Here is a 23,611-nt window from a genome sequence, read left to right on the forward strand (position 1 = left end):
CTTGGGTTGTTTCACTTTTTTAAAAATTAATTTCTTTTTTATTAAAGGATAATTGCTTTACAGAATTTTGTTGTTTTCTGTCAAACCTCAACATGACTCAGCCATAGGTATACATATATCCCCTCCCTTTAGAAACTCCCTCCCATCTCCCTCCCCACCCCACGCCTCTAGGTTGATCCTGCTGCTGCTGTTGCTAAGTCGCTTCAGTCGTGTCCAACTCTGTGCGACCCCATAGATGGCAGCCCACCAGGCTCCACCGTCCCTGGGATTCTCCAGGCAAGAATACTGGAGTGGGTTGCCATTTCCTTCTTGGAGCCCCTATTTGAGTTTCCTGAGCCATACAGCAAATTCCCATTGGCTGTCTATTTTACATATGGTAATTAAGTTTCCATGTTACTCTTTCCATATATCTCACCCTCTCTTCCCTTCTCCCCATGTCCATAAGTCTATTCTCTATGTTTTTTTCTCCACTGCTGCCCTGTAAATAAATTCTTCTCTACCACTTTTCTAGATTCTGTATAGGTGCATTAGAATATAATATTTATCCTTCTCTTTCTGACTCACTTGACTCTGTATAATAGGTTCTAGGTTCATCCACCTCATCAGAACTGACTCAAATGAATTCCTTTTTATGGTTGAGTAATATTTCATTGTGTATATGTAGCACAACTTCTTTATCCATTCATCTGTTGATGGACATCTAGGTTGCTTCTATGTTCTAGCTATTGTAAATAGTGCTGCAGTGAACAATGGGATACATGAGTCTTTTTCAATTTTGGTTTCCTCAGGGTATATGCCTAGGAGTGGGATTCCTGGGTCGTCATATGGTGGTTTTATTCCTAGTTTTTAAAGGAATCTCCATACCATCTTCCATAGCAGCTGTATCAATTTACATTCCCACCAACAGTGCAAGAGCATTCCCTTTTCTCCACACCTTGTCAGCATTTATTGTTTGTAGACTTTTTGATGATGGCCATTCTGACTTGTGTGAGGTGATATCTCATTGTAGTTTTGATTTGCATTTCTCTAACAATGAGTAATGTTGAGCATCTTTTCATGTGTTTGTTAGCCATCTGTATGTCTTCTTTGGAGAAATGCTTGTTTAGGTTTTTTCCCCACTTTCTGATTGGGTTGTTTGTTTTTCTGGTATTGAGTTGTATGAGCTGCTTATATATTTTGGAAATTAATCCTTTGTCAGTTGTTTCATTTGCTATTATCTTCTCCCATTCTGAGGATTGTCTTTTCACCTTACTTATAGTTTCCTATGCTGTGCAAAAAAGCTTTTAAGTTTAATCCGGTTCCACTTCTTTACTTTTGTTTTTATTTCCATTACTCTAGGAAGTGGGTCATAGAGGATCTTGCTTTGATTTATGTCATTGAGTGTTCTGCCTATGTTTTCCTCTAAGAGTTTTATAGTTTCTGGTCTTAAATTTAGGTCTTTAATCCATTTTGAGTTTATCTTTGTGTATGGTGTTAGGAAGTGGTCTAATTTCATTCTTTTACATGTAGCTGTTCAGTTTTCCTAGCACCAGGGTTGTTTCACATTTTGAAGTTGATTATGGTGTCATGATAGGTAGAACAAAGTGTCAGAGTGAAAAATCATAGCTAAGAAAAGTGGGTGATGGCTCTCATGTTGATAGAGAAAAGGATTTTGGGAGGCTACAGATTCTGAGTTGGCTGAAGGTAAAGATTAAGATTTCATAAGTATTAGAAAGATAAAAGTTATAGTGTGATCTTAACAATTCCTGTCATAAAATAATAAATAAAATTATGCAAAATGGTGATGTAATTTTTGGAATTATCTCTAAAGAAAAGAAAGATGTTTAGGAATTGAAAACATTTTTTATAGAGGAGTGATGATGGGGATGGGGCAAAAGAGAAGGAAAATATTAATAAAAATGTAAAATACTAAAATCTAATGTGATTATCTGCAAGGGAAATATTGACCATAATTTTAGAAATATCTGAAAGTGTTTGTTACAATGAAAAAAATTACATTAATGTGTCTCTTGATGAGAAGTAACCCGAATTTCAAAGTGAAAATTTTCACATTTCCTTTATTCCAATGCAAATCAGATTATAGCCATCACTTTATGGTAAATTATGAAGTAATAAGCAATAAATTTTGAAATAACCATAATATGACAGTAAATGATAACCTCAATCACTTTTCTTCAGCATTTGTTGAAAGTGCCAAATCTTGTTTTGACTACAGTAGAGAAGGGGTCCTTAGGAAATTGGAAGGATTTTGTGATACAGAATAGTTAAAATTTAAAGCATTTGATTTTCTGTTTTTAATTTTATTTAGCCAAGAATCATAGGACTCTCCCAATGCTTCCTAAATGACAAAGTCATTAACTATTTATTTATTGTTTATAATACTGGAATATTAAGCCCTGCAGTACTGAATGTTATGGGTGCTGGAGATATGGAGTGAAAAATACCAAGGCCACTGTTCTCATAACATTTACATTCCCTGGGAGAAGAAAGACAATGAAAAGAAGTGACAAATGTGTGTAAAGTATGCCGATTTGCATTAAATACTATGGAGAAAAAAATTAAGCGGGGTAAGAGTAATTTTTTTTTTTTAGGATAAGAGTAATTTGAACAAATTACCCCAGCATAGCTCCATTGTAATAAAATATTTCTATTCTTGTCCTTTCTATTGTCAAGAAATTTGCTAATAATAAACTCTGATAATATAGTGAGACTCCATGACTAATTATACATAATTGGTTTCTCTACTTTTTCACATACTACAGAGAACAGACTATGATTCCAGTAAATTTGGATAAGGCATAGAGAAGATTTCAGATAAAAATAATGCATGGAAATAGACACTGACATCTTGTTTGCTGCCAGAAGCCACAATTAATGGCTAGCAGAGTGTTGAATTAGCCTATGGAAAGATGTATGAGAGTCTTGAAGCAAAGTAGTTTTAATCAGGGGTAATTTTTAATCCTATTAGAATTTTTACAACTCACTGTTCAATTGCTCAGTCATGTCGATTCTTTGTGACCCCATGGACTGCAGCATGCCAGGCTTCCCTGTCCTTCACCATCTCCTGGAGCTTGCTCAAACTCATGTCCATGGAGTCGGTGATGCCATGCAACCATTTCATCCCTTGTTGTCCCCTTCTCCTCCTGCTGTCATTCTTTACCGGCATCAGGGTCTTTTCCAATGAGTCAGGTCCTTCTCATCATGTGGCTTAAGTACTGGAGTTTCAGCTTCAACATCAGTCCTTCAAGTGAATATTCAGAACGGATTTCCTTTAGGATTGACTGATTTGATCTCCTTGTAGTCCAAGGGACTCTCAAGAGTCTTCTCCAACATCACAGTTCAAAAGCACCTATTCTTCAGTGCTCAGCTCTGTTTATGGTCCAACTCTCACATCCATACAAAACCATAGTTTTGACCAGACGGACCTTTGTTGGCAAAGTAATGTCTCTGCTTTCTAATATGCTGTCTAGGTTGGTAATAGCTTTTCTTTCAAGGAGCAAGCATCTTTTGCTTTCATGGCTGCAGTGACCATCTGCAGTGATTTTGGACCCCCCCAAAATTAAATCTCTCTCTGTTTCCATTGTTTCCCCATCTGTTTGCCATGAAGTGATGTGAGCAGATGCCATGATCCTAGTGTTCTGAATGTTGAGTTTTAAGCCAGCTTTTTCATTCTCCTCTTTCACTTTCATCAAGAGGCTCTTTAGTTCTTCTTCGCTTTCTGCCATAAGGGTGGTGTTATCTGCATATCTGAGGTTATTGATATTTCTCCCTGCAGTCTTGATTCCAGCTTGTGTTTCATCTAGCCCGGCTTTTTGCATAATGTATTCTGGATATAAGTTAAATAAGCAGGGTGACAGTATACAGCCTTGACATACTCCTCTGCCAATTTTGAACCCGTCTGTTTTTCCATGTCTGGTTCTAACTGTTGCTTCTTGACCTGCATACAGATTTTTCAGGAGGCAGGTCAGGTAGTCTGGTATTCCCATCTCTTGATGAATTTTCCACAGTTGGTTGTCATTCACACAGTCAAAGCTTTGGCGTAGTCAGTAAAGCAGAAGTAGATGTTTCTTCTGGAACTCACCTGCTTTTTTGATGATCCAATGGATATTGGCAATTTGATCTCTGATTCCTTTACCTTTTCTAAATCCAGCTTGAACATCTGGAAGTTCATGGTTCATGTACTGTTGAAGCCTGGCTTGGAGAATTTTGAGCATTGTTTTGCTAGCATGTGAGATGAGTGCAATTGTGAGGTAGTTTGAACATTCTTTGATATTGTCTTTCTTTGGGATTGGAATGAAAGCTGACCTTTTCCAGTCTGTGGCCAATACTGAGTTTTGCAAATGCTGGCATATTGAGTGCAGCATTTTCACAACATCATCATTTAGGATTTGAAATAGCTCAACTGGGATTCCATCACCTCCACTAACTTTGTTCATAGTGATATTTCCTAAGGCCCATTCCTTAGGAATGCATACATTCCTAAGGAATGCAAATTGACTTTGCATTCCTGGGTGTCTGGCTCTAGGTGAGTGATTATAGCATCATGCTTATCTGGGTCATTAAGATCTTTTTTTCTGTAGTTCTTCTGTGTATTCTTGCCACCTCTTCTTAATATCTTCTGCTTCTGCTAGGTTCATATCATTTCTGTCCTTTATTGTGCCCATCTTTGCATGAAATTTTCCCTTGGTATTTCTATTTTTCTTGAAGACATCTCTAGTCTTTCCCATTCTATTATTTTCCTCTATTTCTTTGCACTGATCATTGAGGAAGTCTTTCTCATCTCTCTTTGCTATTCTTTGGAACTCTGCATTCAGATGGGTATATCTTTCCTTTTCTCCTTTGCCTTTAGCTTCTCTTCTTTTCTCAGCTATTTGTAAGGTCTCCTCAGAGAACCATTTTTCCTTTTTACCTTTTCTTTTTCTTGGAGATGGTCTTGATCACTGCATCCTATACAATGTCATGAACCTCTGTCCATAGTTCTTTAGGCACTCTGTCTATCAGATCTAATCCCTTGAATCTATTTTTGTCACTTCCACTGTATAATCATAAGAGATTTGATTTAGGTCATACCTGAATGATCTAGTGGTTTCCCCTACTTTCTTCAATTTATGTCTGAATTGCACAATAAGGAGTTCACGATCTGAGCCACAGTCAGCTCCCAGTCTTGTTGACTGTATAGAGCGTCTCCATCATCAGCTACCTAGAATATAATCAATCTGATTTTGGTATTGACCGTCTGGTGACATCCATGTGTAGAGTTGTCCCTTGTGTTGTTGGAAGAGGGTGTTTGGTATGACCAGTGTGTTCTCTTGGCAAAAATCTATTAGCCTTTGCCCTGCTTCATTTTGTACTCCAAAGCCAAACCAGTCTGTTCCTCCAGGTATCTGACTTCCTACTTTTTCATTCCAGTCTCCTATAATGAAAAGGACATCTTCTTTGGGTGTTAGTTCTAGAAGGTCTTGTAGGTCTTCATAGAACAGTTCAACTTCAGCTTCTTTGGCATTACTGTTTGGGGCATAGACTTGGTTACTGTGATATTGAATGGTTTGCCTTGCAAATGAACAGAGATCATTCTGTTGTTTTTGAGATTGCATCCAGGTACTGCATTTTGGACTCTTTTGTTGACTATGATGGCTACTCCATTTCTTCTAAGGTATTCTTTCCCAGAGTCGTAGATATGATGGTCATCTGAATTAAATTGGCCTATTCCCGTCCATTTTAGTTCACTGATTCCTAAAATGTCTATGTTCACTCTTGCCATCTCCTTTTTGACCACATTCAATTTGCCTTGATTCATGGACCTAACATTCCAGGTTCCTATGCAGTATTGTTCTTTTTTTTTTTTTTCCCATTTACTTTTATTAGTTGGAGGCTAATTACTTTACAATATTGTAGTGGTTTTTGCCATACATTGACATGAATCAGCCATGGATTTACATGTGTAGCCCATCCCAATCCCCCCTCCCGCCTCCCTCTTCATCCCATCCCTCTGGGTTTTCCCAGTGCACCAGCCCTGAGCACTTGTCTCATGCATCCAACCTGGGCTGGTGATCTGTTTCACCATAGATAGTATACTTGTTTCAATGCTGTTCTCTCAGAACATCCCACCTTCGCCTCTCCCACAGAGTCTGAAAGTCTGTTCTGTACATCTGTGTCTCTTTTTCTGTTTTGCATATAGGGTTATCGTTACCATCTTTCTAAATTCCATATAATATGCGTTAGTATACTGTAATGTTCTTTATCTTTCTGGCTTACTTCACTCTGTATAATGAGCTCCAGTTTCATCTATCTCATTAGAATTGATTCAAATGAATTCTTTTTAATGGCTGAGTAATAGTCCATAGTGTATATGTACCAAGCTTCCTTATCCATATGTCTGCTGATGGGCATCTAGCTCGCTTCCATGTCCTGGCTATTATAAACCAGTGTTGTGATGAACATTGGGGTACACGTGTCTCTTTCAGATCTGGATTCCTCAGTGTGTATGCCCAGAAGTGGGATTGCTGGGTCATATGGCAGTTCTATTTCCAGTTTTTTAAGGAATCTCCACACTGTTCTCCATAGTGGCTGTACTAGTTTGCATTCCCACCAACAGTGTAAGAGGGTTCCCTTTTCTCCACAACCTCTCCAGCATTTATTGCTTGTAGACTTTTGGATAGCAGCCATTCTGACTGGTGTGTAATGGTACCTCATTGAGGTTGTGATTTGCATTTCTCTGATAATGAGTGATGCTGAGCATCTTTTCATGTGTTTGTTAGCCATCTGTATGTCTTCTTTGGAGAAATGTCTGTTTAGATCTTTGGCCCATGTTTTGATTGGGTGATTTATTTTTCTGGAATTGAGCTTCAGGAGTTGCTTGTATATTTTTGAGATTAATCCTTTGTCTGTTTCTTCATTTGCTATTATTTTCTCCCATTCTGAAGGCTGTCTTTTCACCTTGCTTCTAGTTTCCTTTGTTGTGCAAAAGCTTTTAAGTTTAATTAGGTCTCATTTGTTTATTTTTGCTTTTATTTCCAGTATTCTGGGAGGTGGGTCATAGAGGATCCTGCTGTGATTCATGTCAGAGAGGGTTTTGCCTATGTTCTCCTCTAGGAGTTTTATAGTTTCTGGTCTTACATTTAGATCTTTAATCCATTTTGAGTTTATATTTGTGTATGGTGTTAGAAAGTGTTCTAGTTTCATTCTTTTACAAGTGGTTGACCAGTTTTCCTAGCACCACTTGTTAAAGAGGTTGTCTTTTTTCCATTGTATATCCTTGCCTCCTTTGTCAAAGATAAGGTGTCCATAGATACGTGGATTTATCTCTGGGCTTTCTATTTTGTTCCATTGGTCTATATTTCTGTCTTTGTGCCAGTACCATACTGTCTTGATGACTGTGGCTTTGTAGTAGAGCCTGAAGTCAGGCAGGTTGATTCCTCCAGTTCCATTCTTCTTTCTCAGGATTGCTTTGGCTATTCGAGGTTTTTTGTATTTCCATACAAATTGTGAAATTATTTGTTCTAGTTCTGTGAAGAATACCATTGGTGGCTTGATAGGGATTGCATTGAATCTATAGATTACTTTGGGTAGTATACTCATTTTCACAAAGTTGATTCTTCCAATCCGTGAACATGGTATATTTCTCCAACTATTTGTGTCCTTTTTTATTTCTTTCATCAGTGTTTTACAGTTTTCTATGTATAGGTCTTTTGTTTCTTTAGGTAGATATACTCCTAAGTATTTTATTCTTTTTGTTGCAATGGTGAATGGTATTGTTTCCTTAATTTCTCTTTCTGTTTTCTCATTGTTAGTGTATAGGAATGCAAGGGATTTCTGTGTGTTAATTTTATATCCTGCAACTTTACTATATTCATTGATTAGCTCTAGGAATTTTCCGGTAGAGCCTTTAGGGTTTTCTTTGTAGAGCATCATGTTATCTGCAAACAGTGAGAGTTTCACTTCTTCTTTTCCCATCTGGATTCCTTTTATTTCTTTTTCTGCTCTGATGACTGTGGCCAAAACTTCCAAAACTATGTTGAATAGTAGTGGTGAGAGTGGGCACCCTTGTCTTGTTCCTGATTTTAGGGGAAATGCTTTCAATTTTTAACCATTGAGGTCAATGTTTGCTGTGGGTTTGTCATATATAGCTTTTATTGTGTTGCGGTATCTTCCTTCTATTCCTGCTTTCTGGAGAGTTTTTATCATAAATGTATGTTGAATTTTGTCAAAAGATTTTTCTGCGTCCATTGAGATAATCATATGGTTTTTACTTTTCAATTTGTTAATGTGGTGTATTACATTAATAGATTTGCGGATAGTAAAGAATCCTTGCATTCCTGGGATAAAGCCCACTTGGTCATGGTGTATGATTTTTTTAATATATTGTTGGATTCTGTTTGCTAGAATTTTGTTAAGGATTTTTGCATCTATGTTCATCAGTGATATTGGCCTGTAGTTTTCTTTTTTTGTGGCATCTTTGTCTGGTTTTGGAATTAGGGTGATGGTGGCCTCATAGAATGAGTTTGGAAGTTTACCTTCTTCTGCAATTTTCTGGAAGAGTTTGAGTAAGATAGGTGTTAGCTCTACTCTAAATTTTTTGGTAGAATTCAACTGTGAAAAATATGGAACACTTCACAAATTTGTGTGTCATACTTGCGCAGGGGCCATGCTAATCTTCTCTGTATCGTTCCAATTTTAGTATATGTGCTGCTGAAGCGAGCACTGCAGTATTGTTCTTTACAACGTTGATCTTTACTTCTATCACCCGTCACATCCACAACTGGGTTTTGTTTTCACTTGGGCTCTGTCTCTTCCTTGTTTCTGTAGTTATTTCTTCACTGATCTCCAGGAGCATTTTGGGTACCTACGAACCTGGGGAGTTCATCTTTCAGTGTTATATCTTTTTGCCTTTTCATACTGTTCATTGGGTTCTCAAGGCAAGAATACTGAAATCGTTTGCCATTTCCTTCTCCAGTGGACCACATTTTGTCAGAACTTCCCACCATGACCCATCCATCTTAGGTGGCCCTACATGGCATGGCTCATAGTTTCATTGAGTTAGACAAGGCTGTGGTCCATGTGATCAGTTTGGTTAGTTTTCTGTGACTGTGGTGTTCATTCTGTTTGCCCTCTGATGAATAAGGATAGCACTCAGTGCATCTAACATAATTGTCCTACTTTCATACCCAGTGCTTGATGCTAACTGATTGTGGAAACCAGGACTGTCCTTTCTGTAACCTACCCAACTCCTACCACCTGTGTGTTTCTAACTCTGTGCTCTTCTGTGTGATTCTTAGCATTTAAACTGTTCCACTTTTTGTGTTCATAGCCTGTCCATCATTTAAAACCCTATTTCAGGACTACTTTCTTTTCCCTGACTTCTCATCATGGTTTCCTATTACACTTGTTTGAGTCAGGCTATGACTACTTATTAAGGACTGTTTATTTAGTACAGTTTCTGTGTATTTCACTTTAACACTTAAGAACACTTATTTTTTCATGGTTTTGTTCTTGTAAGACTTATCAGTAGATGATAGACTTTGTGTGAGAAAGTACATGTCTGCACATCTAGTACAGTGCCTGGAAAGTGGCCTGTGGTCAGTAAGCAGTTAGTACTTCTCCACTGACTCCCTGATGCCTTTGGGAATTCTTGAGTGGCTATCATTGAAATTATCTGAGTTATGTTATAATAATAATAGTCTGTTTTATCTTTTGATTTTGGGGGGAAATGTGTGACTGAGATCACTCTGCACTTTCCTTCTCTTTGCATGAGTTTGATTACATGTGCATGTGTTTTTCTCGGAGTAGTCAGTATTGGTTTTATGACACTGCTTCAATATTGAAGTCTCAGACTTCCTTGGCAATCCAGTGATTAAGACTGTTCTTCCCCTGTGGGGGTGCTGGCTCAATCCCTGGTTGGGGAACTAAGGTCCCACATTCCATGTGGTGCAGCCAAAAAATTAAAAAAAATACATTGAGGTCTCAGGGTCTACATTAAAATATCACAGAATCATTGATGATAGAAGGAATGTGTACATAGTTCATGTCCTATAGTTCTATATAAAGCTTGGGGTTTCTTGGAATATGATCTTTACCTTTTTTTCTTAAAGCAACTAGCCAACCAACACTGTTAAGGCAGTGTTTATATATGTATGTTTCCTTTTCTCTGAGTGGAAGAACAATTCAACATTGTGCAGTCTTCGTGCTCATAGATGATAAAGGGCCGTGAATTGTGCTTGTCTTGAATACCCACTTCTGTTGGTTTAGTACAAATGTAGTATCTGTGCTGGTTTCTAGGCAGCAGTCTGAAACTTGGAACAGAAAATAACTGATATGTCTGCATAAGCAACACACTTAATCTTTGGTAAAGTAATTTTATCAAGTGATATTTTATCAAGTGATAAAAATTGTAGATAGTATGTTTCTAAAACTTGTCAGGCATAAACTCCAGTTTTCTTGCCCTTACTTGAACATTTTGCTCAACTATCTTGCTGTTACTTCTAGAGAAGTAAAAAAAAAAAAAAGAAAGAAAGAAAGAAAAAGAAAAAAGAAAAATGTGAAGAAAACAGAAATCAGAATTGGGAAAAGTTTTCAATTAGCAATAATCGCGCCTCGGATAAACCTCATTGGCTACGATACTGCCACTGCGCAAAGCTAGAAATCAGAATTGGAAGGACATTTGTGGGGCAAATTATATACATCTACCCTAGTACTTTCTACTGTTTGCCCATCTATTTGCTATGAAGTGATGGTACTGGATGCCATGATCTTAGTTTTCTGAATGTTGAGCTTTAAGCCAACTTTTTCACTCTCCCCTTTCACTTTCATCAAGAGACTCTTTAGTTTTTTGCTTTCTGCCATAAGGGTGGTATCATCTGCATATCTGAGGTTAGTGATATTTCTCCCAGCAGTCTTGATTTCAGCTTGTGTTTCACTCAGCCCACCATTTCTCATGATGTACTCTACATATAAATTAAATAAGCAGGGTGACAATATACATCCTTGACATACTCCTTTCCCTATTTGGAACCAGTCTGTTGTTCCATGTCCAGTTCTAACTTCCTTTCTGACCTGCATACAGATTTTTCAAGAGGCAGGTCAGGTGGTCTGGTATTCCCATCTCTTTCAGAATTTTCCACAGTTTGTGGTGATCCGCACAGTCAAAGGCTTTGGCATAGTCAATAAAGCAGAAATAGGTGCTGTTCTGGAACTCCCTTGCTTTTTCGATAATCCAATGGATGTTGGCAATTTGACCTCTGATTCCTCTGCATTTTCCAAAACCAGGTTGGGAAACAGTGAAAACAGTGACAGAATTTATTTTGGGGGGGCTCCAAAATCACTGCAGATGGTGACTGAAGCCATGAAATTAAAAGGTGCTTACTCCTTGGAAGAAAAGTTATGATCAACCTAGAAGGCATATTAAAAAGCAGAGACATTACTTTGCCAACAAAGGTCCATCTAGTCAAGGCTATGGTTTTTCCAGTGGTCATGTATGGTTGTGAGAGTTGGACTATAAAGAATGCTAGTGCTGAATAATTGATGCTTTTTTTTTTAAAAATTTTTCAGTGGGTTTTGTCATACATTGATATGAATCAGCCATAGAGTTACACATATTCCCCATCCCGATCCCTAATTGATGCTTTTGAACTGTGGTGTTAGAGAAGACTCTTAAGAGTCCCTTGGACTGCAAGGGACAGTCCATCCTAAAGGAAATCAGTTCTGAATATTCATTGGAAGGACTGATGTTGAAGCTGAAACTCCAAAACTTTGGCCACTTGATGCAAAGAGCTGACTCATTTGAAAAGACCCTGATACTAGCAAAGATTGAAGGTGGGAGGAGAAGGGGACGACAGAGGATGAGATGGTTGGATGGCATAACTGACTCAATGGACGTGAGTTTGAGTAAACTCCGGGAGTTGGTGATGGACCAGGAGGCCTGGTGTGTTGCAGTTTATGGAGTCGCAAAGAGTTGGACATGACTGAGTGACTGAACTGAACTGAACCATAGTACTTAGGGCTTCCCTAGTGGCTCAGGCAGTAAAAAATCTGCCTGCAATCAAGAAGACCTGGGTTCAATCCCTGGGTTGAGAAGATACCCTGGAGAAGGGAATGGCAACCTGCTCCAGTAGTCTTGCCTAGAAAATTCCATGGACAGAGGAGCCTGGTGGTGTAATGTTCATGGGGTTGCAAAGAGCTGGACATGACTGAGTGACTAACACTTTCAGCATACTCATCAAATTGCTATTATTTGACTATGTTTTTTTTTTTTTTTTTGAAAGGAATTCTGCTTTATTTCACTTCTGAACCTAGCACAATGCATTGCTCATAGGTGCTCAATAAATGGCTGCTGAATTTATATTTATGGAGAAGGTTAATATGTTTGCTGTTGTTTAGTTGCTAAGTCACGTTTGACTCTTGCAACTGCTTGGACTGTAGCCTACTAGGCTCCTCTGTCCTTGGGATTTCTGTGGCAAAAATGCTGGAGTGTTTCCATTTCCTTCTCCAGGGGATCTTCCTGACCCAGGGGTTGAATCCCAGTCTCCTATATTGGCAGGTGGATTCTTTGCCACTGAGTCACTAGGGAAGCTTGGGCTAATATATAATGAAAATTTAATAATTTAGACTGGAAAAGTGAATTCTCAGTTTAAATCACTGACCACAAATTATATATTTATAGGTTTATAAATATCAATAAAAATGTCTATTGTCTACTGAATTCTTTAGTGACATCCAGTTCAGGTGACCCGAATACTGACACACACTGTGTACATAATGTGTATGTGTTTGACCTTGTAGCTGGAATTATACAGAAGTCTGATTTGGATTTCAGTTATTGTGGAAACACTTAAGGCTTATAAATGTGAATCATGTCCTTTTCTTTCCTTGTTTTAAAATGTTATCAATATTTTCCTAGAGGTGATATTCTGCCTATCTTGCCACTTCTTTGAACTTAGATAATAATACTTGTTGAATGTTAAAAGTGCCCTGATGGATCACCAGAAAACTTTCTAGATATGAGATATGCAGAAATTGACAATTTCTAAATCACAGGAAACCACGAGGTAAAGCTATTGATTATAAAGTATGTGAAGTTAAGCTATAGGTCACTATGTTTCACTCCTTCCTTCCACATACTCCTTCCACTTTAAGGAAAAACAGAAAAGCTTTTCCTTAATTGTGCTTACTCTCTCAAAAGATGTATGTGTCACTTACCAATGCCTACATGCATACCATTTTCCATACTCTATCAAGTCCTCATCCTCAGGATGAAATGTCTCCCTCTTGCTTGGCATATTAAGATGCCTTTGGGGAAGAATTTATGGAAAACTTTATTCATATAAAAACAGGCTTGGGAAATAAGTCTAGATCAAATTTTGTCTCCACCTCTTAGTACCTAAGGCAAGAATTGCTTCTTTGGCCTTCATCTATAATCCCCTTCTTCCTAGCAGCTTTCTGGTGGCCATTTGACACAATTCTGGCAAATGATAAACAAAAGCCTTTGGGTGGGGCCTCTGGGAAAGCTGGGAGATTCAGTGAGTAGACCCTTCTGTCTTTTCCCACTTCACTCTTTCTTGCTTCTTTCTGCCTGAAGTCCTCTGGTGCCTGAAAGTGCAGAAGCTACCATGTAACTAAGACGCAGTAGTCACATAGTGGTGCATGTTGGGGCAGAAGGAAGAAGAGCCTTCTTATATCCTTGTCCACATTGTTGTTTTGTTGTGGTTTAGTTGCCAAGTGTGTCTGACTCTTTGCAACTCCATGGCTTGGCAGCTTAAAACATACCAAATTGTCCCCCTCCAGTCCTCTTGTTTTTGTTGTTGTTTATTTTTAATAGCAATGACCATTTCTTATTTAAGCCACTGAAAGTGATTGTTATATTCCAGTTGAATATACTTCTAACTTGGTCTTCAGTTTCCTCATTTATAACTTGGGGATATTAAAACTACCTACTTCATAATGCTGATATGTGAATGAAATTAATTAAGTGAGAGGCACAGCAAAGTGCTTGGCTCAGAGTAAACACTAAATAAGGTTTAGATAACATCATTATTCCAACCTGAATATTTTCTTCATTATATTTGTGTTAGAAATTTGTGTTGCAAAATAGATCATATGCAATTCAGTGCACCTTTATCATGACCTTGTCTTCTTTTCTGAAGATTGTTTTTAGCATTTTTTTGTTTGTTTTTTGTTTTTAGCATTTTTAAGAACAGTTTTGTTGAGGTATTACTGACTACAGTGAACTGTACATGTTTAAAATTACCGATATGTTAAGTTTGGATGTATGTATTACCTGTGAAACCAGGTTGTTGATATTTCTTCTGGCAATCTTGATTCCAACTTGTGATTCATCTTGCCTGGCATTTCACATGATGTACTCTGCATATAAGTTAAATAAGGAGAAAGTGAAAGTGAAAGTCGCTCAGTTGTATCCAACTCTCTGCAACCCCATGGAGTCCATGGAATTCTCCAGGTGAGAATACTGGAGTGGGTAGCCTTTCCCTTCTCCAGGGGATCTTCCTAACTCAGGGATTGAACCCAGGTCTTCCATAGGTCCCCTGAATTGCTGGTGGATTCTCTACCAGTTGAACCACAAGGGAAACTCAAGAATACTGGAGTGGGAAGTCTATCCCTTCTCCAGAGGATCTTCCTGACCCAGGAATTGAACTGGGGTCTCCTGCATTGCAGGTGGATTCTTTACCAACTGAGCTATCAGGGAAGCTCTTTAAATAAGGAGGGTGACAATATACAGCCTTGTCACACTCCTTCCCCAATTTTGAGCCAGTCAGTTAGAGTATAAACTAATTCTGTTAGGAAGAAGAGTGGTCTAAACGTTTTTGAATTTTTTTCGAATATTTTTCACTATAATCAAGGTGATGAATATATCCATCACCCCCAAAGACTTCATCACATACCTTTGTAATCCCTTTATTCCTTCACTTCCCACCTCTCTCCCCTCTGGATGACCACTTGTATGCTTTCTATCACTATAGATTATTTTTCAGTTTTTAGAGTTTTATATAAATGGAGCCATACAGTATGTCCTTTTTTTTTTTTTCCCTGAGAGGAATGATTCTGGCCTCTTTACTCAACGTAATTATCTGGAGACTCATCCGTGATTTTGCATGTTCAATAGTTTCTTTTTATTGTTGAAATAGCATTCTATGGTATGAATACACAATTTGTTTTAAACTATTGATGAGGAACTTTGAGTATTTTTAATTATTTTAAATTAAAACATTAAGTATTTTTCTCCTGAAACACTTTGTTTATAACGCTAATGGAACATTTCTGATAATGTGTTAAACTAGGTTGTTTTCATACATCCTCCATTAGACTATTTTTGTCCTTCAAGACAGGGGAACTGTGTATTTTTCGTCCTTGCTCTCCCAGCCCCTAGCATAGCATTATAGTTTCAAATTGGTACTTCATGTAAACAACCCTCTTAGGTGAAGCCCAGACTTTCTCTTCCTCCTGTATTGTCCTCATTATCACCATTTACTCATTCAAAAAGAAAGCTGAGAGATGTTTGTTTGCTGCTTTTTGAAAATATAGTTTGTCTATGTATAATTCACATACAGTAAAAGTCACCATTTTTTAAATTTAAAAAATTTTATGCAATTTCTAAAGATTATACTTCATTTATAGCTATTACAAAATATTGGCTATATTTCCCATTTTGTGCAATACATCCTTGTAGCCTGTCCTACACACAATCGAGTGTACCTCCCATTCACAGACCCCTAAGCTACAAACCACTAGTTTGTTCTCTGTACCTGTGAGTCTGCTTCTTTTATATTCACTAGTTTGTTGTATTTTTTAGATTCCACATATAAGTGATACCAGGTGGTTTTTGTTTTTCTCTGACTTATTTCACTTGGCATGATGCCTTCCAAGTTCACCCATGTGTGTGCTTAGTCATTCAGTTGTGTCTGACTCTTTGTGACCCCGTGGATTGCAACCAACCAGGCTCCTCTGTCCATGGGGATTCTCCAGGCAAGAATACTGGAGTGTGTTGCCATGCCCTCCTCCAGGGGATCTTCCCAATGCAGGGACTGAACCCTGGTCTCCTGCACTGCAGGAGCCACAAGGGACAAGTTCACTAGAGTTGCTCCAAATGGCAAAATATTATTCTTTTCTTTTTTTTAACTTAGTAGTACTCCATTGTGTATAGTTGTTAAGTTGTGGTCGACTCTTTTGTCACTGCATGGACTGTAGCCCACCAGCTTCTCTGCCCATGGAATTCTCCAGGCAAGAATATTGGAGTGAGTTGCCATTTCCTTCTCCAGGGGATCTTCCTGATGCAGGAACTGAACCTGCATCTCCTGCATTGGCAGGTGGTTTCTTTACCACTGAGCCATAAACACACACACACACCTGTGTGTATGTATATATGTGTGTGTGTGTATGTGTGTGATATATCTATGTATATGTGTATATTAATGTGAGATATATATATATATATATATATAAACTTCTTTATCCATTCATCTTTTGATGGACACTTAGGCTGCTTCCTAAGTGTCCATCAAATAAATAATGTTGCTATGAACATTGGGAGGCAGGTATCATTTCAAATTATTGTTTTTGTTTCTTTTCAAACGTATACCCAGGAGTATAATTGGTAGATCATATGGTAGTTCTATTTTTAATTTTTGAGACCCTCCATACTGTTTTCCACAGTGACTGCGCCAATTTACATTTCCATCATTAGTATGTGAAAGTTCCCTTTTCTCTACATTCTTACCAATGTGTGTTATTTGTGTTCTTTTTGATGATAGCCATTCAGACAGGTGTGAGGTGATAGCTCACTGTGATTTTCATTTGCATTTCCCTGATGATTAGTGATGCTGAGCATCTTTTCATGTGTCTGCTGGCCATCAACTTTCCCCTTTGGAAAAATATTTATTCAGTTCTTCTGTCTCCTTTTTTATTTTTTGCTCTGTGACATGGCTTGTGGGATCTTAGTTCCCTGACCAGGGACTGAACCCAGACCCTGGTAATGAAAGTGCCAAGTCCTCACCACTATACTGCCAGGGAATTCCCTCCCCATTTATTTATTTATTTATTTTCCCCTCTCCATTAAAAAAATTTTTTTTAAATGTTGCATTGTATGAACTTTTTATATATGTTGAATATTAATCCCTATCAGTCATATCATTTACAAATATTTTCTTCCATTTAGTAGGTTGTCTTTTTGTTTTGGTGGTTTCCTTTGCTGTGCAAAAGCTTTTGTCTACTTAGGTCCCATTTGTTTGTTATTTGCTTTTATTTCCTTTAGGAGATGGATCCAAAAATATTGCTTTGGTTTATGTCAAAGAGTGTTCTGTTTATGTTTTCCTCTAGGAGTTTTATACTACAAAGCTATAGTAATTAAAACAATATGGTACTGGCATAAAAACAGACAGATAGATCAATGGAACAATATAGAGAGCTCAGGTATAAACCCACACTTATGGTCCATTAATCTATGACCCCAGAGGCAAGAATACACAATGGGGAGAAGACAGTCATTTCAATAAGTGGAACTGGGAAAACTGGATAGCTACCTGTAAAATAATGAAATTAGAACATTCTTTAGTACCATATTAAAAAATTTGTTGTTCCGTTGCTCAGCTGTGTCTGACTCTTTGTGACTCCATGGACTGCAGCGTGCCAGGCTTCCCTGTCCCTCACCGTCTTCTGGAGCTTGCTCAAACTCATGTCCATTGAGTTGGTGATGCTATTCAACCATCTCATCTTCTGTTGTCCCCTTCTCTTACCTCAGTCTCTCCCAGCATCAGGGTCTTTTCTAATAAGTTGGCTCTTTGCATTAGGCCAAAGTATTGGAGCTTCAGCATCAATCCTTCCAATGAATATTCAGGACTGATTTACTTTAGGATTGACTGGCTTGATCTCCTTGCAGTCCAAGGGACTCTCAAGAGTCTTCTCCAACACCACAGTTCAAAAGCACCAATTCTTCTGCGCTCACCCTTCTTGATGACTGGAAAAACCATAGCTTTGACTAGACAGACCTTTGTTGGCAAAGTAATGTCTCTGCTTTTTAGCATGCTGTCTAGGTTTGTCATAACTTTTCTTCCAAGAAGCACATGTCTTTTAATTTCATGGCTGCAGTCACCATCTGCATTGATTTCTTAGAGTCCAAGAAAATAAATTCAAAAATAAAGACCTAAATAAAAAAACCTAATATAAGACCAGAAACTATAAAACTCACACATTCTAAGTGTACAGATCAATGACTTTGAAAAATGTATTGTGCATAGAGCTCTTTAAACCACCAAACCAATTAAGATATAGAGCATTTAAAATCTTCCCCCAAAGTTCACTCTTACACCTTGGCAGTTTCATAATGTCAGTCTCTTGCAGCCCTCTGTCCCAGGCAATTACTGGTCTGTCTGATTTCTATCAATATAAAATGGCTTTGTCTCACTTGAACTTTTGTACAAATCAAATTACTGAGTATGCACTCTTTATTTCCAGTTTCTTTCAATTTGCATAATATCTGTGAAGTTCATTTGTATTACATTGATTTGTCTTTTTAATTGAGGGTATTTAATCCATTTACATTTAATATTATCTTTGAAATATTTGGGTTTCAGTGTACTTTTTTTTTCATTCCACTTTTTTACCTCTACTTTTTCCTCTGTTACTCATTCCTTGACTTCTTTTAATTGATTTGAATTGTTCTTTTGCATGTGTGTTTCATTTTATTTCCTCTGTTGATATCTTAGCTCTACCTTTTATTATTTTTAATGGTTGTCTAGGGCTTATAATATTTATCCTAACATAGTATAGTCTGTGTGTTAATAAAAGCAATATTCTACCTTAATGGTGTTTCCTAAGTCCTTTACATACATCATACTTCTCATTTGACAAATATAATAATGTTGATCAGAATTATTCCATTTATACCCTTTCCTAAATTCACTTTTTCATTTAAAATCACTCAAATGACTTTCCCTTTTATTTATTGTTTTTCTGGTACTAAGTTACCTCCTAGAAATTAAAAGACGCTTGCTCCTTGGATGAAAATCTATGACCGGCCTAGACAGCATATTAAAAAGCAGGAACATTACTTTGCCAACAAAGATCCATTTAGTCAAAGCTATGTTTTTCCCAGTAGTCATGTATGGATGTGAGAGTTGGACTATAAAGAAAGTCGAGTGCCAAATAATTGATGCTTTTGAACTGTGGTGTTGGAGAAGACTCTTGAGAGTCCCTTGGACAGCAAGGAGATCCAACCAGTCCATCCTAAAGGAAATCAATCCTGAATATTCATTGAAAGGACTGATGCTGAAGCTGAAATACTTTGGCCACCTAAGGCAAAGAACTGACTTATTTGAAAAGACCCTGATGCTGGGAAAGATTGAAGGCAGGAGGAGAAGGGGATGACAGAGGATGAGATGGTTGGATGGCATCACCAACTCAGTGGACATGAGTTTGAGTAAGTTTTGGGAGTTGGTGACGGACAGGGAAGCCTGGTATGCTGCAGTCCATGGGGTCACAAATAATCAGACAGGATTGAGTGACTAAACTTACTGAAGTTACCTCCTAACATGGCTTATCAAGTTCATTATGTTTTGAATCTTGTCTACATCTCAATTAATCTACTACTGCTTCAGCTCCAGAGATACTGATTTTCTTAGCATACTTCAAATATATCTGACTGTTTGAAGCTTTTGTGTCTTATATAAATTGTTCTTTCTGTCTGGAATACCCATTCTTTCTTGTCATTTACACCCCCCAACCCTAGGCAGGTTGATAAGAAGTCTGGGGTCCCCGAGGAGGAGAAAGGGGACTGGGGTTCTCAAGGAGGAGATAGGGGTCTGAAATTCTCAAGGAGGAGAGGACAAAGGTCTTTTTTTTTTTTTCTCTCTTTACATTCCATAGTCTTAGTCACATAAAATGTTTTTTGCTTTAAACTGATGATTACACAACAACAACAAAAAAGACTCAGTTTAAACTCTCTACTAAGGATTATATAACAACGTTTTCTGATTGAAGACGGTTTCTATTTCTTGAAAACCTTCTGACTAATCCTGTTATCTTTTTTTTTTTCATTTTAAAAAGATTTTTTAATTAGCATAAATGGTAATCATTATTAAAGTCTTCTGAGTTTATCATGTAATATTCTCATCTAGAATTTTAGGGAGGAATGATATTTCAGACCTTTCTGATAAAGATTATGCTTACATTCTTAGGATAAACTTGATTGTAATGAATCTTTTATGACACTATTTTACTTAGTTTGGTAATATAGGCATTTCCTGCTTAATGTCATCAATCTATTTTTGAAAATGAGACGTTCTGAGTGAACTCAGTAGCCAGTGGAAATTATAATACATTTCATATCAACCCAAAACCCCATATAAATTTTTTAAAATGTAAGAAAACTTGTAAAAAGTCTGTTATCAAACACTACTGTAAGACTATAAAATGCTTAAACACCACTTCTTGATCAACTTAAAACGAAGTGAAAGTTGGTAAGAAGGGCTTTGGGGAAATCAGCTGAGGTGTAGTAGTCTTGGCCCTCCTGTCATTCCTAATCCTGTTATCTTAAATGTATATTATGTGAGTGTGTCTGGTAAAATCTTTCTATTGTTAAGTTCTGATCCTCTTATCTTAAATGTAAACTGTGGGAGTGAGTCTGGTAAAATTTTTCAACCTTGAGACATTCTTTTTATTTATTGTAACAACTAATTAAAAAAATGTATAGCTCCCTTGCTAAAGACTATCACGTGTGGAGGGAGGCACTCTCTGATCCCCTTCTGATGTCTGGGTCAGAAGCTTTCCTTGACACAGAGAAGGCTTACTTTAATAAAACTCTGCTACACAAAAGCTCTTGAGTGATCAAGCTTGGTCCCTGGTCTGAGATCATGAATCCAGCATCATTCACCATAAGCTATCAGACCCCTAGTCTAGCCTTCGAGATTCTTTACTTGATGGTGAAGTAGCATGAGGCATCATGAGATTTTGACCAGCAGTCAAACTTGTGAAAAAGAAGAAATATTGGGGAGTTATTGCCCTGGGGGACACCATTGACCAATGAAGAAGAGGTGGTGGTGGTTTAGTCGCTAAGTTGTGTCCAACTCTTGAGACCCCATAGACTGTAGCCCACCAGGCTCCTCTGTCCATGGGCTTTTCCAGGCAAGAATACCGGAGTGGGTTGCCATTTCCTTCTCCAGGGGATCTCCCCAACCCAGGAATCGAACCCAGGTCTCCTGCATTGCAGGCAGATTCTTTACCGACTGAGCTATGAAGGAAGTCCGTGAAGAACAGAATAATGGGTGAATGCTTTGTGCTTTCTTTCCCTGAGAGGTTATTAGTGTGTCCTATAAGACTCCGTATCCAGCCTTCTGTATGGGTGGCCAGTCAATTCAATAACAAATCTTTTTTTGACTCTCCTTCCTTTCCCCCTTTGTTCCTTCTTCCCAAAATTTTGTTCCCTGAAAGATACTTCTTTGTCTTAGGTTCTGTATTCTGAGGAACCCAGGCTGAGAAAATACAATTATTATCTGTACAACAAGTACAATGCCCATAACTTCCTCCAGACCAGTGATTTTTTTTTTCCCCAGACATCTTAAGGCAGTACTTTATTAAGCCCTAAAATATACAGCTGGTAAAAGTAGAGCAGTTCTGATTAGAATGAGAATGAGGACGAGGTTTTGTAAAACAAAAAACAATACACTAATTAAGTTGTGAACTTCATGAGAATTAGAAAATGTCTTATTAATCTTTGACTCCTAAGAACCTGGTATAGCTCTGGCTCCCAGCAGGTAGTCAATAATATTTATTTCACTGAACTACATTTAATTGAGGGAAGCTAAAGTCTAGACAATATAAATAATTTTATTTAGCCTACTGTGATTATGGATACAAGAACAAAACAAATACAGTTCTAATACTTTTTCTGGAAACATGAGATTTATTAGGAAAGGCAATAAAATGTTTTCTGCAAGCTCATTTTTCTATTCTTCACTTTGTATATTAATTTTCAGGTGGATGTCCAGACTTTTATGTCATCAGTAATAAATTGAAATAGAATTTTTAAAGATCCTCTACATTCTTGAAAATTTTTATTAATAAAAGTGAAAAGGATGGGAAAGTTATTTATAATTATTTTATTATTATCAGTGTGGGAAGGGTGAGATAGTAAAGCTAACATCTAGAAAGTAAATATACCACTACAGAATCAAAGAGCCACAAATGGAGCCTCTTCTTATATACTGTGTTGATAGTCAGTATTGAAGGGTGTCGTCATTTCTTAAGTATGACAAAAAATCCAGAGGGATAGATTTCTTGAATTAATTATTGTGAACAAGATTTTCTGAGTGTTCAGAGGTGGGGGAGAAGTGAAAAAAAAAAAACTGACCTGGAAATTTATGCTCTTAAAAAATTTAGCAGGATATATTTTTATATGAATAAGGTATTTTATCAATTGGTTCATCAATTCACCTACTCACTCACCCACCCATTATAATGGTGTTAAGGTTGGCATTTAAAAAACTTTCATGAGAATCTGTTCTTTACCATCAATCAATGAATTTTTAAAATTATGTTTCTTTAAATAAGAACTTCAAGCTTTTATGGATAGCAAGTTAGTGACTGAGTTTCATTTCCTTTATTGTAATCATTGGGCTTATTTATGAAAGTTGTGAGGAAAATATAGCCTTAAAATACAGCTATCCAATCATTCAGCATACGTGTCAGTAATACATACTTTGTACTGAGTGCTGAGGATTCAGTGGTAAATATAGTTAAATAGATTTCAGAGATGGGAGGAACACCAAGAGATGTTATAAGAAGGGCTGGTAAGGCATAGTTACTGTCTATGAGACACAGACATGGAGAAAGGTTGTGACTTGTCCAAGGTTACAGAGCTTGTAAATTATTCCTCAGAATATATAATGTTATTTTTAGGTATAATTTTGATTTGCATGAATCTTCTAAGCATTACTGAATGATATCTATGAAGACAGCCAATGGCAAAAGGATTGTTGCACAAATGAGAAGCCTCTAAAAAAAACCCACTACTCTTTGGAAGAGGAAAGGGTTAGGGCTTCCCTGGTGTCTCAGATAGTAAAGAATCCACCTGCATGCAGGAGATCTGGGTTCAATTCCTGGGTCAGTAAGATCTCCTGGAGAAAGGAATGGCAACCTACTCCACTATTCTTGCCTGGGAAATCCCATAAACAGAGGAGCCTCGTGGGCTACAGTCCTTGGGATTGCAGAGAGCCAGACATGACTGAGTGACTAACATATATAGGATGGAGTGGGGGGAAAAATTTAGGATCATTTCAGTTCATCTAAAAATTTTTCAAACTTGAGTCTTTTCCCTATTACGTTGCATATCACTTATAGAGTTGAAAAATAAACTGTTTATTGAGAATCTAAAATGTGTTAGGTACTTTAATATCTATTAACTCACTTAATATTCACAACCCACCCACACTGTGAAACATTGTACCATTAAGTATGATTTGCTGTTTCAGCTTGGTGTCAGAGGGTGTGTTGTCCTTAGTGATCATCATTGTCCAGAGTCCGACACACACTCTCATGTTCAGTAACTGCTATTATGTGGTCATCCAGAGGTTAACAGGCCCAGGCAAATTGGTCCCTTCTCAACAAACTTATG

The 23,611-nt window shown here is 37.5% G+C and overlaps 1 non-coding gene and 1 pseudogene across 1 annotated transcript; both read right to left on the reverse strand.

Annotated features, from left to right (window-relative positions):
- Window positions 1-8,594: 8,594 nt before the first annotated feature.
- Window positions 8,595-8,701, reverse strand: LOC136156638 (U6 spliceosomal RNA). Its single transcript, XR_010661130.1, has one exon. It is a non-coding gene; the product is annotated as a U6 spliceosomal RNA (small nuclear RNA).
- A 1,851-nt stretch (window positions 8,702-10,552) lies between these two features.
- Window positions 10,553-10,634, reverse strand: LOC136156564 (U4 spliceosomal RNA; annotated as a pseudogene).
- Between the last annotated feature and the right edge of the window lie 12,977 nt (window positions 10,635-23,611).

Source organism: Muntiacus reevesi, chromosome 1 (assembly GCF_963930625.1).
Source record: "Muntiacus reevesi chromosome 1, mMunRee1.1, whole genome shotgun sequence".
Lineage (NCBI taxonomy): Eukaryota > Metazoa > Chordata > Mammalia > Artiodactyla > Cervidae > Muntiacus > Muntiacus reevesi.